Source organism: Lactuca sativa, chromosome 5, assembly GCF_002870075.4.
Source record: "Lactuca sativa cultivar Salinas chromosome 5, Lsat_Salinas_v11, whole genome shotgun sequence".
Taxonomy (NCBI): Eukaryota; Viridiplantae; Streptophyta; class Magnoliopsida; order Asterales; family Asteraceae; genus Lactuca; species Lactuca sativa.
In genome coordinates, this window is record NC_056627.2 from 246282803 (window position 1) to 246295180 (window position 12378).

Here is a 12378-nt window from a genome sequence, read left to right on the forward strand (position 1 = left end):
AAGTTGAGTAGAAGTCAAAGCTCGAGTACCGATGCCGAGATATCAGAGATGAGCAGATTACCTTATGCTTCCGCAGTTGGCTCAATTATGTATGCTATGACATGTACTCGCCCTAATGTGGCCTTCTCTTTGAGCATGGTCAACAGATGTCAAGGGAACCTTGGTAGAGCACATTGGACCGCACTAAAGAATATTCTTAAGTACCTATGAAGGACTAAGGAATGGTTCCTTATCCTCGGTGAGAGTGATGACGTGAGAGTTTGAGGGTATAGTGACACCAGTTTTCAGACCGACCAGGATAATTTCCGCTCTCTGTCGGGCTGGGTCTTTAACCTGAATGGAGGATTAGTGACTTGGAAAAGTTCCAAGCAGGAGACCGTAGCTGATTCAACATGCGAATCAGAGTACATAGCAGCGAGCGAAGTGTCAAAGGAGGCGATATGGCTAAAGAACTTCATCGGAGACCTTGGAGTTGTACCAACCATAAAAGAGCCTATGGAGATTTTCTGCGATAATGAAGGTACGATTGCCTTAACCAAGAAACCGAGGGATCATGGCAGATCCAGGCATATCAACAGAAAACATCATTTCATTAGACATCGGGTAGAATAGGGACTCATCGTAGTAAAGAGGGTATCGTCAGAGGAGAACCCAACAGATCCCCTTAGGAAGGGTATGAGTAGGTTTAAGCACTTGAAGCATGCTAGGAGCATTGTGCTGAAGGACGATATTAGTTTTAGTGATTAGATAGCTTTTAGAAACTTGTAATAGATAAATTGTAATTGACATTTTGATGATTAAATAAAGGTGTTTTATTTATTATTAATATTACTGTCTTGTGTCAATTATTTACTATTGTTTCACTTTTCATGTTTTGACTTCCTAAATAATAAGATTATTTAAACTATCCACAGTCGATCATACGTTGGAAGTAAGTATGAATGAAGACTGTCATGAATTGGCTTGTAGATTGTTTAAGCATTTAGATATAGCAAAGGTTTGATGCAACGTTCATGAGTGCTTATGAAATATGATTTGAGTATTGGATTAAACCCGTGCTCACATGAATCCCTTAATGGAATTTAATCACGATTGATTGTGAGACGATAATATCATATGGTCTTTAAACCTAGATATATGAGTTGTTTACGAGTTGGTTGTGCATTGATAATGCGTAAACGCATCAGTAAATTGATGTTATAAAACATATTGTTGTGTATGATTTAATGAGTAAATAGTACAATCATATAAGTCGAAGTTTATCTGCTCCTTTTATCCTACGAGGTTAAAAGTGATATCTTGGGCCCCTCGATGATTTTGTTTTGACTTATGTGTCGGGCCCGATTAGGACTGAATTGATGTGTTCAATTAAGTTCTATGTCAGACAAATCAGAGATTGAGAAACAAACAGCTGGACAATAAGTATAACTATATTCCATGTGATTGTCCATACAATATCTTGAGAACGGAGGACTATACAATCCCTTATCTAAAGGACATGTCAGAGTTCGACAACGGCTTTTGAGAACTACGATTGCTAATTGGATTTTGAAGTCATACTTGCATTTATAGTTATTAGACTTATCCAAGTGAGAGATTGTTGGATTAGGTGTCTAAGCCCATAACTACATTTGGTATGTACTTGACCCGATTGTAGCATGGTCCTTTTGGGTTGCCTTCACCAAAGCAACTTGACTGCATGAATAATGCAGAAAGAGGGTGAATGTGATTTATTAATATATTATTTGAATAATATATTAAAAGAGAAATCATATTATTTAATTAACATTGGTAAAGAATTAATTTAGAATTAATTTTGTGGTCAAAAGAGGTTAATTGAATTAAGGGGACTTATATTTTAATTATCAGATAATTACAAAATGGGTTGTCACAACTAGCATTTTTGGCTAGGAAATTCTGTTTACATGTAATCAACTCCTGTATAACTTGTAATCTAAGTTGATGTCATGTACTATGCTCATTCAAAATCAACCATTTGAATGAAAACTCACGTGTGAAGTTCAAAACCTAATTCCGTACATCTCATATACTTAGCTGTGGGTTTAAAACCCTAATATCCCGGTTCAAACTCCGAATGGACCACGATCCTTTTATTGGGCCTAATGGGCCAGTAAACTCTCAATTTGGTTGTTTGGGGTCAAAGAACCCTATTTGGGGTCTAGTTGGACCCACATTCTTTAAACTATAGCATTTTGGGCTATATTGGGCCTAAAATGTCTCACTTCATTTTCATGGGCCTTAATGGGACGTGAACAATCATCTTGAACCTAAATGGGCCGAAAACCAATTATGTTCACCCTTTTGGGCCGTAAACCCATTTCCTTGTCATTATTGGGCCGTAAATCCTCATATGGGCCCAATGGGCCGAAAACTCCTATCATGAGCCTTATAATTTCAAATATACTTAATGATGGCCCAAACTTTTTCTTTTCTCTCCTCTCATTGTCGGATTTGAGTGTGTGTATATATATATATACACACACACACACACATACATGTAACAAAAAGGAGATAATATGGGAAAAATTCTAAAGGAGACACCTCACCATTGCATGGTAAATATCCATGCATAATACCCTCCATATATCAATGAAGTCTCATACCTCTAGCAAAGTCTTATCACTTTCTCTCCCTCTTCTTCTATTATCGGCCATAAGACTTTCCCCACCACCATTTTTCACTTCAAACTTAAATCACATTCTTCATTTCCTCTCATACCTCCCAAAGAACACAAGGAAAATTATACCACTTCTCCTTCTAAAATTCGTGGGTTGGTGTGTGTTTCAAGAGGTTGTCACCGAAAATCCCTTCATCTTGAACTTCCTAGAACTCGAGATCTACTCAAGAAAGCTTGCTAGGGCTGAAATCTCTCTCATTCTTCATCCAAAAACCAAACCCATCAAACCAATGTGAGTTCATACCCCCTATTTTCGGTTTTTACTATGTTTTAGGGGATAATACAAGTTATTTTGTGAGATCTATGTGTATATGCATGATTTTGTGTGTTTTTCATGATATAAGTGTCATGATGTGTTATAAACTTCATGAACTCGAAAATATGCTAAAATATGATGATATATGTGGACATAACACTTGATATAACATATTATGCAAATAAAAGGTTTAAAACATGACAAGGATGTTTAAAACTAAGAAAATCACATAATAGTGCCAAAAATGACAAAATAATCATAACTCACAGTTTTGTAAGGAATTATTTGAATAAATATGGATCCTTATAGTATTTATGATTTTATAAGGGCTAAAAGAGTAAAATTTCACAAATGGGCCTCATTTTGGGCTTTCACGGTATTTGGGCTAAATTTGTAAAATTTTGGACTTTTGTGGGCTTAAGTGTCATTTTAAACAAAGTTGAGCCAAAAATGAAAATTTTCGGTTATAAGGGCTGAAAATGAAAATTTTACCAAACTTGGGCCAAAAATGAATAATTTCTATGCTTTTGGGCCGAAATTGATTTTTTTTACAAAAATGGGGTTAAAAATATTATTTCACTCGAATCAAGCCCTTAAATGTAAACTTTTGGTTTTAAAGGAACTAAAGTGTCATTTTTACAAAAATGTGCCTTAAATGTAAATTTTCGGTTTTAAGGACCAAAAATGTCTTTTTACAAAAAGTGGGCCCTTTTATGTCATTTTAGAAAACAACTAAGCTTAACAACCATAGTAACAACAAACGGACCAATTACGTCATTTACACTTCTTATTGGGCCTGTAATATAATTTACATGTTTATTGGGCCTTAGTTGTCCTCTTACATGTTTATTGGGCCTGGAATATACCTTAGATGTTTATTGGACCTTCGTGGTCCATCTACATGCTTGTTGACATCACACATTCACATACATACTTGTTGGGCTTTGAAAACTAAATACATACACGTAAACAATATTCACTGTGCAATTTCATGTTCGCATAAATTCAGTTAAGGATCTTGTGAGACACTTTGTTTGGCACCTATCGAGTGTACAACCATAGCCTGTAGTTATAACCAGAGTCTCCTGGTGGAGAGCGATATTTTGTGTATAGATCTATACGGGGGTGACACCCCACACCTGAGCTGTTCGCTACAGTTAGACTAGGCCAATCTAGGGTGATAAACCTTACCTAAAACAAGTCGGCGTTCGAAAAACGTCATGACACGCGGATTAGTCATTATCAAGTATGTTATAACGACTCACTTACAGGAATTAACTCCATTATAAAATTTATGGAATACAATTTTCATTGATAACACGATAACATACACACACTGGTACTCAGCCTAGGGTGTTGAGATCACAAAGTTTTATAAGCAGATAACATCGGGTTATCTGGGATCATTCACTTCATACACTTACAAACATTAACACACATGCATTAAAACAAGATCGTACACAAACATTTCAAACCGTTTTCAGAAAATGTCGGATTTTCTGCTGTTTACAAAGTAATACAAAACATTTTACTCAAACATGCTTATGAACTCACAAACATTATATATGTTGACCTTTTCAAATTAACTTGTATTCTCAGGAAATCGTTGAGCAGGTTGGTCAGCAAGAATACCTAGATATTTTGTTGTGTTTTGTTATCACCATACTTTGGATATTTTGGCATGTAATATTGAAATACAATACTTGATGTAAACAATCACTACTAGAAAAACAGCCTTTTACGACGCTCATTGCGCGTCAAGGAAGGCCCTGTCATAAAGAGAGACGACGCGCAATTACGACGCGCGTTTACGACACGCAATGCGTATCAAGGAAGGCCCTGTCATAAAGGGAGACGACACGCATTCACGTGTCGTAACCTTACGACGCGCGTGTTAATGACACGCAATGCGTATCAAGAAAGCCCCTGTCAAGAAAGGCCATGTCATAAATGAAGATGACACGCATTTTTGCGTATCGTAAATTTAAATATTTAAAAATATATATATTTATATATTTATTAATTTTTAAATTAAATTTGCATTTAATGTGTCATAATAGAAATAAAATACCATATACAAAAAAATACAATCCATTGAATAAACTTTAATGTCATACAATTCTATTTCTTACAGTATATAAATTTGCATTCATCTAATCTACTCTATGTTTCATACTAACAATTGAAATGAAGAATACAACACTTGCATTTTCAGCATCTTATCTCTTTCGGCTTGAGCTTTCTTTTCCACTTCTAACTCGAGAGCTATTCGCTTTCATCAACCCTGTAAACACAACACAAAATCACTTGTCATTTTCATTCGCTTTCCAATTTCCGTTGTGTGTTTAAACAATGACAATCAAAATGACAAGAATACCCTCATACAAATTGTAAATATTACCTGTAAAGTTATCAATAATGACAATTCTTGATCCTATGAACTAGAGAGTATATCATCACAATTCCATCTAACACCACCCATAAGAACCCGTAAAGCTATCAACAATGGTAATCCCTATTTCAATTCTTTTTTATAAAGGTCACTTTTATAATGTTTATGAGTTATAAATACGTGTGTGTATGTTAAGGTGTTTTTTTTTTCTGTTATACATAAACAACAACACACATGCACACACATAAAAAAAAGTAACAAATAAATGATGTTTTGCGGAATATAGCATTATCCTTTCATAGCAGTGTACTTTAAGTTTTTGTCAATTATAGCATTGAACTTTTGTTCTCTCTCTTTCTCTCTCTCTCTCTCTCTCTCTCTCTATATATATATATATATATATATATATATATATATATATATATATATATATATATATATATATATGGTTAGAAATAACAGTAATATGAAACTTGCAAAGAGAAAGAGAAAAAGTCAACTCACTTGGTCAATTGCAAAATGAGCAGGTTTATCTTTTACAAGAGACAACTCTTCCCTCAAGCGAACCACCACTCCAACAGAAGCATGTGTGGTAGTGATTCTCGTTTGAACCAAATCATATAAAGATGAACCTTCAGGCATTGCTACTGAATCTGCATCCTTCATCCTCCCAACAACAGCAGCTTCACCAAGTGGAATGGGATCAAATATCTTACAAGGCAGCTTCATTAGAGATGATTCGTTGTATTTCAAGAAATCCTATAAATTAACAAGAAATACATATGATTTATTAACTTGTCAATTGCATGTTGAAAGAAGTTTTGTAACTAAACGACCAACTAAAACATTAACATGAACGACTTTTATCATGGAAAGCAACACTTTAAGGCACGAATCATCATCATGACTGTACTCCACGAGGGATTCCAAAAATACCCCTAGAAACTTGTCAATGTTGGACTCCTTGGTTAATCCAGAAAGAACCCCCGAAAGATCCATTTATCACAAAATCAAAACCATGTTCAGGAAACATAAAGAAAAATAAAAACTTTGAATTGTCAAAATAAAGAAAAAATTTATCCTTTGAGGCCTACCTAATTTCCTTCAAGATATTAACAACCTTTTTAGGGAGCACTTCCACAGATTGCAACTGCCATGTAAATAAGAAGGGTATAAATTAACTGCATAGAGTTACGGATAAACAACATATGGCAAGCAAGAATACCTGTACTGGCCTAACATTGTCGTGATTAAATTGCATTCTCTGTTATACCTTGTAATAGATAAGAAAAACTGTTAATTGATGATCCTACTATAATCTGCACTTCATAATGTAAAAGTTAAATCAATTACTTGGTTAATAGATAAGAATACTTCTTATATATATGTTGAGTCCTAATGCAAACAAAGCCAACTAAATATATGGAACACAGGCAAAATAAAATAAACAAAGGCAAAACAAAATAAGCCAATTAATAACAAATATAAAATCATTTATCAATATAGGTATCTAGCAAAAAAAAAACGCAAAACCTAATATCTAATCGTATAGTGTAGTTTGGGGGTGGGGGTCGAATGTGAAACAAGAGAAGGTGGGGTCACGGTGGTTGGTGGCGAATGGGATGGGGAAGAAGAACGGGAAGCATCCGTTGATGAAATCGAAAGCTGGTGCTGGTGCTGATAAGGCGTCTGGTTTCTGAACCTGTAAATAATTTTCTCAAAAAAATCATTTTCTTTTTTAATTAATTAATTAATGGATTATAAATAAATAAATAAATAAATAAGGGTGGTAGGGTCTTACTACAAAGCTTGGGACATGAGAAGCATCACGTGCCTGAGACTTGGTGTTTTCAAAAGATGTAACTTGGCTTCCAATCATTGGTGGCATGAACCCAAAACTGAAGTTTGGATTTGGTGATGTATGAACAGCTGGGTATTGATGACTTGGAGTAGGGAGTGAAGAAGAAGAAGAAGAAGAAGAAGAAGAAGAAGTCTCTTGCTTCGACTCTCTGCACTCGGGTCCCGCATTCAATGACATGTCACCTTATGTTGGTAAATTCTTGGGTACATTAGATGAAGATGTGGTAGGTTGTTCAAGATGATCCTCCTCTCCATCAGCATTTTCATTTCTGAACCACTAAAGTACATACATTTATTAGAAAATGTTGTCTACTCCAATATGAAATACAACCTAAGTAACAGAAACCTGGATTTCATTTGATCCTCTATAGTTTCATCAGCCTCCTCAGATGCTTCAGACGTCTTTTCACTCATGGTCACAGCCACAGGACCATTTGAGTTTGAGGGGGTTTTATTAAAACCAAAAATGGCATCAAAACTCCCAAAACAGAAGTCGAGTTTTTCGGCTTCAGGAACATGAAGGTGATTTGGGATAATGACATGTTTATCATCTGAAATGTGGGACTCCTTCATCTTATTCTCAAGTTCATCCTCCTATGAATCAAGATTAGTGGGGGATGCAGAAGAAACTATTGTTGGAGTATGAGCTTCAACTGGAACCACAACCACAAGCACCTTAATTGACCTTTGACTTTGAGAAATTGGTTTCGGTTTCCATTCCATGCTAGGACCAACCGTAGGAAATCACAAACAAGTTTATCATTAAGTTATACTGTTTCACTTCTAATAAAAGCATTCAGTTAAAAGTTAAGGTATCAGTGTCTTGATACCTTTTTGAGGTCCAATTGCTTGTTGCATCCTATTATTATAATTTGATGAAGGCCTGGAAATGGATAAGGAGACAGCTGTCGTTTCACCTTCCTTCTTGTTTTTTCATAGAGATTCTCTAGATGAAAATCTTGTTCTAAAAGAATTGTCACTACAACATCCTGGAAAGTAGTGGAGTTTGAAAAGTTTTAAATGAAAAGACCAAAATACCCTCGTTACATATATAATAATATAAGGAAAAAGGTGTATTACTTACAGAGCCATTCCAATTAGCACAATGAACAATACCAAAAGAACCAGTGCAAATGTTGGTCTCGCTGCCTAGTCTGTGAATCGACTTCTCCCCTTCACAATTCTGTAAATCCTTAAATTTGAACCTTAGTACAGGTTCTTGCCTCCTTTAAACTATAAAGAGTCAAACCCCCTGAATTTCCAAATATGAAAGCGAATTGCTTAATAAATAAATAAACCAGTATCACATAATCAAACTAAAGTGACCTTGATTAAAGTCAAAATAGATTAAAGTCAAATGTCAAAGTGAATTGATTAAAGTCAAAATACATGCAAAATCGACCTTGAGATCGATTTTGAGAGGCTAAATAAAATCGGAATGCAAAAGATGAGAATTAGAGTGAAGATAAAGTTATACGATGTGAAAAGGAAGAAGAATCGCACCTAAACCAAAGTAAACCTAAAATTTCTGGGTAATAAAGCCAGAAACAGGTGGCGGTAGAGGATTCGGAGAAGCAACGGTGCACAGCAGGAGGTGGCGGCAAAGAGAAAAGGAATAAGAGTAGTAAGAGTGATTCAACATAGGCACTCCAAACTAAACAGGAGGTGGCGTTCCATACCAATGAGTGCAAAGCTAGAAGCGACCGGTGGCAAAGCTAGGTGCAGAACCACGGTGAAGTTATAGATGAGGGGAGGTGAAGGTGATAACGTCAGTATACATTAAGAATCGCTCCCACATACTTCTTATTGGAGGAGGAAGCAGCTCATCTCCAGGAGCGCCATCTCCAACGCAAATCAACCCACATCCTTCTTATTGGAATCCTTTGTCTTAGAGAATAAAGATGAAGGAGGGTAGGAAGCGATATCTAGGGTTCGAGTGTGAGAGAGAACCGTTATTGCATCGCCGTTGATCAGATTTCATTAGACGCACTCCAAACTCAACCTGAATTCGGATCCTTCGAAGGCACCAGTGGGAGGTATATGTTTTCCCTAGATCCTGAACTCCCACCGGATTTCTTCCCAGACTTCATGCTCTTCCATGGGTCGACTTTCTTCCCTTTGCCACTCTGATTACACAAACGTACCTGCGAGATTCGGTCCTCAAAAATTTCAGTCTCGAGTGATTCGGAGGTGGGACCACCGGTAGAGGAAGAATCATCGAGCGTTTCTTTCGTTTTGAAGGAGAAGGTTAGGGGCAGCGGTGCGTGGGATCTGAGTGGGGATAGAGGGATTGGTGTTTCGATCTTGAACTGGTATCTTGAGATGGCGGAAGTGTGTGCTTAGGTTTCTAGATGCACTCCAAACTCTTAAAGCTTATCGGGTTCGATGTTGGTGGTGGCAGCTTAGGGCTTAGAGAGAGAGAGAGAGAGAGAGAGAGAGATAGAGAGAAAGAGAGAGTACAGAGGTAAAGGAAGACGAGCCGATTCAAAAGGATGTGTTGATTCAAAAGGATTATTAGGGTTCTATTGTAGGATTCTAGTGTGGATTGAGTTTTTAAGGCTCAATGGCGGTGGCAGTGGCGATGGCTTAGGGTTTACAGAGAGAAGGAAGGAGTGAATGAAAAGGGAGATACTGAGGAGAGAGGGTAGAAGCGGGGTTCTTCAAAATTTTAGAATTTCAGACGATTTCATTTTCCCCCTTTAAAAACGCGCGTTTAGGAAAAAAAATATAAAGCGACACATTTAGAGGACGCACACTTTATGAAAGGTGCCCTCCGCATTTTTTTTTCTTTTCTTACACTAATTTTAGGGCACGCACAAATGCGTGTCCACTATCCTTCAAATTTTGCAAAATTGACATCATTTTTTAGGGCACACACCAATGCGCGTCCTCTATCAACGAGTGTCATTGTTTGCGCGTCATTAAAGGTCTATTTTCTAGTAGTGAATGACAGTTGTAATATTTCATGTGTGATGATGATGATGATGTTTTGTTTCAATTATATACACTGTGATGATACTACAAAAATGAAGTCACCCAAGCCCCCGGACGTTTCCACCATCTGGTTCGGGGGTGTGACATGGGCTGATGATCCCTAAAGATAGGGGTGGACGAAATCTTATGGATAGCCAATAAGAATTCGTCCAAGGCTAGGGTTCTGGAAAATTCTTATGGGCTGCTTAGAGCCTAAGCAACCGGATAGGTCTTTGACTGAAACCCTAATTCCTCACCTATATAAAGACCCCCTAAGCATCACATTTTCGGCTACCACTGATGGATTTTGGCTATAAGAACATCCTATGTACTCATACAAACCCTAATGCTTGGATCTAGGTTTCTCTATTGTACATGCAAGTTATCCAAGACTATAAACCCTAATTCTAGCATACAAGTAATCATATTAACATGAGAATGGGTTTAAGATATTACCTTGATTGTGATGTAGCAATAACAATCCAATTCCTCCTTGTATTGACTTTAGAAAGCTTAGAGTCACAAATGTCACTCCTCTAATGGTTCACAAACACCATAAGCAAGAGGATGAAATGGAGAGAGGATCGAGGCTGCCCAAAAACGTGTGAAACCCTAGAACAAAGCTTAGCCACATTTTTGGGTCATAAGGGATATATATAGTTAGGCTATTAGGGTTATCTAACAAGGAAACCCTAATTTGGATGCTTAAGCCCTAAGCAACCCATGGATCCCTTTTCTTAAGGCCTTGGACGATTTCCCCATGGGTTTCCCATAGAATTCGTCCACTCCTTAATTTAAGACAATCCATAGCCCAAATTGCAATTATCTTATAATTACAATTCTAGTCCCTTAAGTTTAATTAATCTCTTTTAGTCAAAAAACTAATTACCAATTAATTGTTGACTAATATTAATTAAACAATATGATTTCTCCTTTAATATATTATTCTCATAATATATTAATAAATCATATTTAATCCTTTCTCTCCATAATTCATCCTATCAAGTTGCTTTGGTGAAGGAAACCCAAAAGGACCATGCACCATCGGGTCAAGTACATACCAAAATAGTTATGGACTTAGACACTAATCCAACAGTCTCCCACTTGGATAAGTCTAATAACTATTATGTGTATGACTTCTGATCCTGATCTGCAATCATAGCTTTCCAAAGCCGCAGTCAACTCTGATCCTATCAGATACGCGTGTCCTTTAGATAAGGGATCATATATTCCTCCATTCTAGATATCATATAAGATATGATTTCAAATTATTCTCTTTATACTATATCTCGATTCCTGATTTATGACGACTAACTAATTGAACAAATCAGATTAGCCCTAGCCCGGCCGAGCATTTACGTTTGTCATCACTAAGTCATCGAGGGGCCCAAAGATATCGCTTTTATCACACTTTGAATAAAAGGAACAAATAAACTTTGATTCAATTCTCGCTTGTACTTACTCACCGAATCACACACCAAGTTACTGGTGCGTTTACATATTATCAATGTGCAACCGATTTGCAAGATACAACTCACACATCTCGGTTTCAAGAATATAAGATGTTATTGTCTCACCAATCACTCGTGATACAATTCATGGATTGATCCAAGTGAGCGTGGGTTTAATCCAATGCTCAAATCATATTCATAAGCACTCATGAATGTTGCAGCAAACATTTGCTTATGTCTAATACTCTTTAGACAATCCACACACCAATTCACGACAGTCTTTATTCATACCTACTTCCAACATATGAACGACTGTGGCCCGTTCGAAAAATTTGACTGTTCTAAACCAATTAAATTATTCAGGAAGTCAAAAAATGCAAAGTGAAACACAAGAATAATACTAATCCCATATGGCCTCAAACCTTTGAGCATAAATAAAACACCTTTTATTTATCACCATATCGATTACTCATTATTTGTTGTTTCGGGTAATCAACTTTTTACTTGAATTATTACAACACTTGTCCCATGCTCTTAGCATGCACACAATGTTTACCTATGGTTCTTACTTTGTGAAATATATCAAATGAACACATTTCCAATCATACTCATTTCACAACTCCAAATCCTTTTCACAAGTAAAAGAATATCAAATTCTTGCTACTTATGGAATATGCTAGATTCTAACATTTTATGCAATGATCCTTTCGTAATGTCATAGCACAAAAGTCACAATGACTATCGCCAA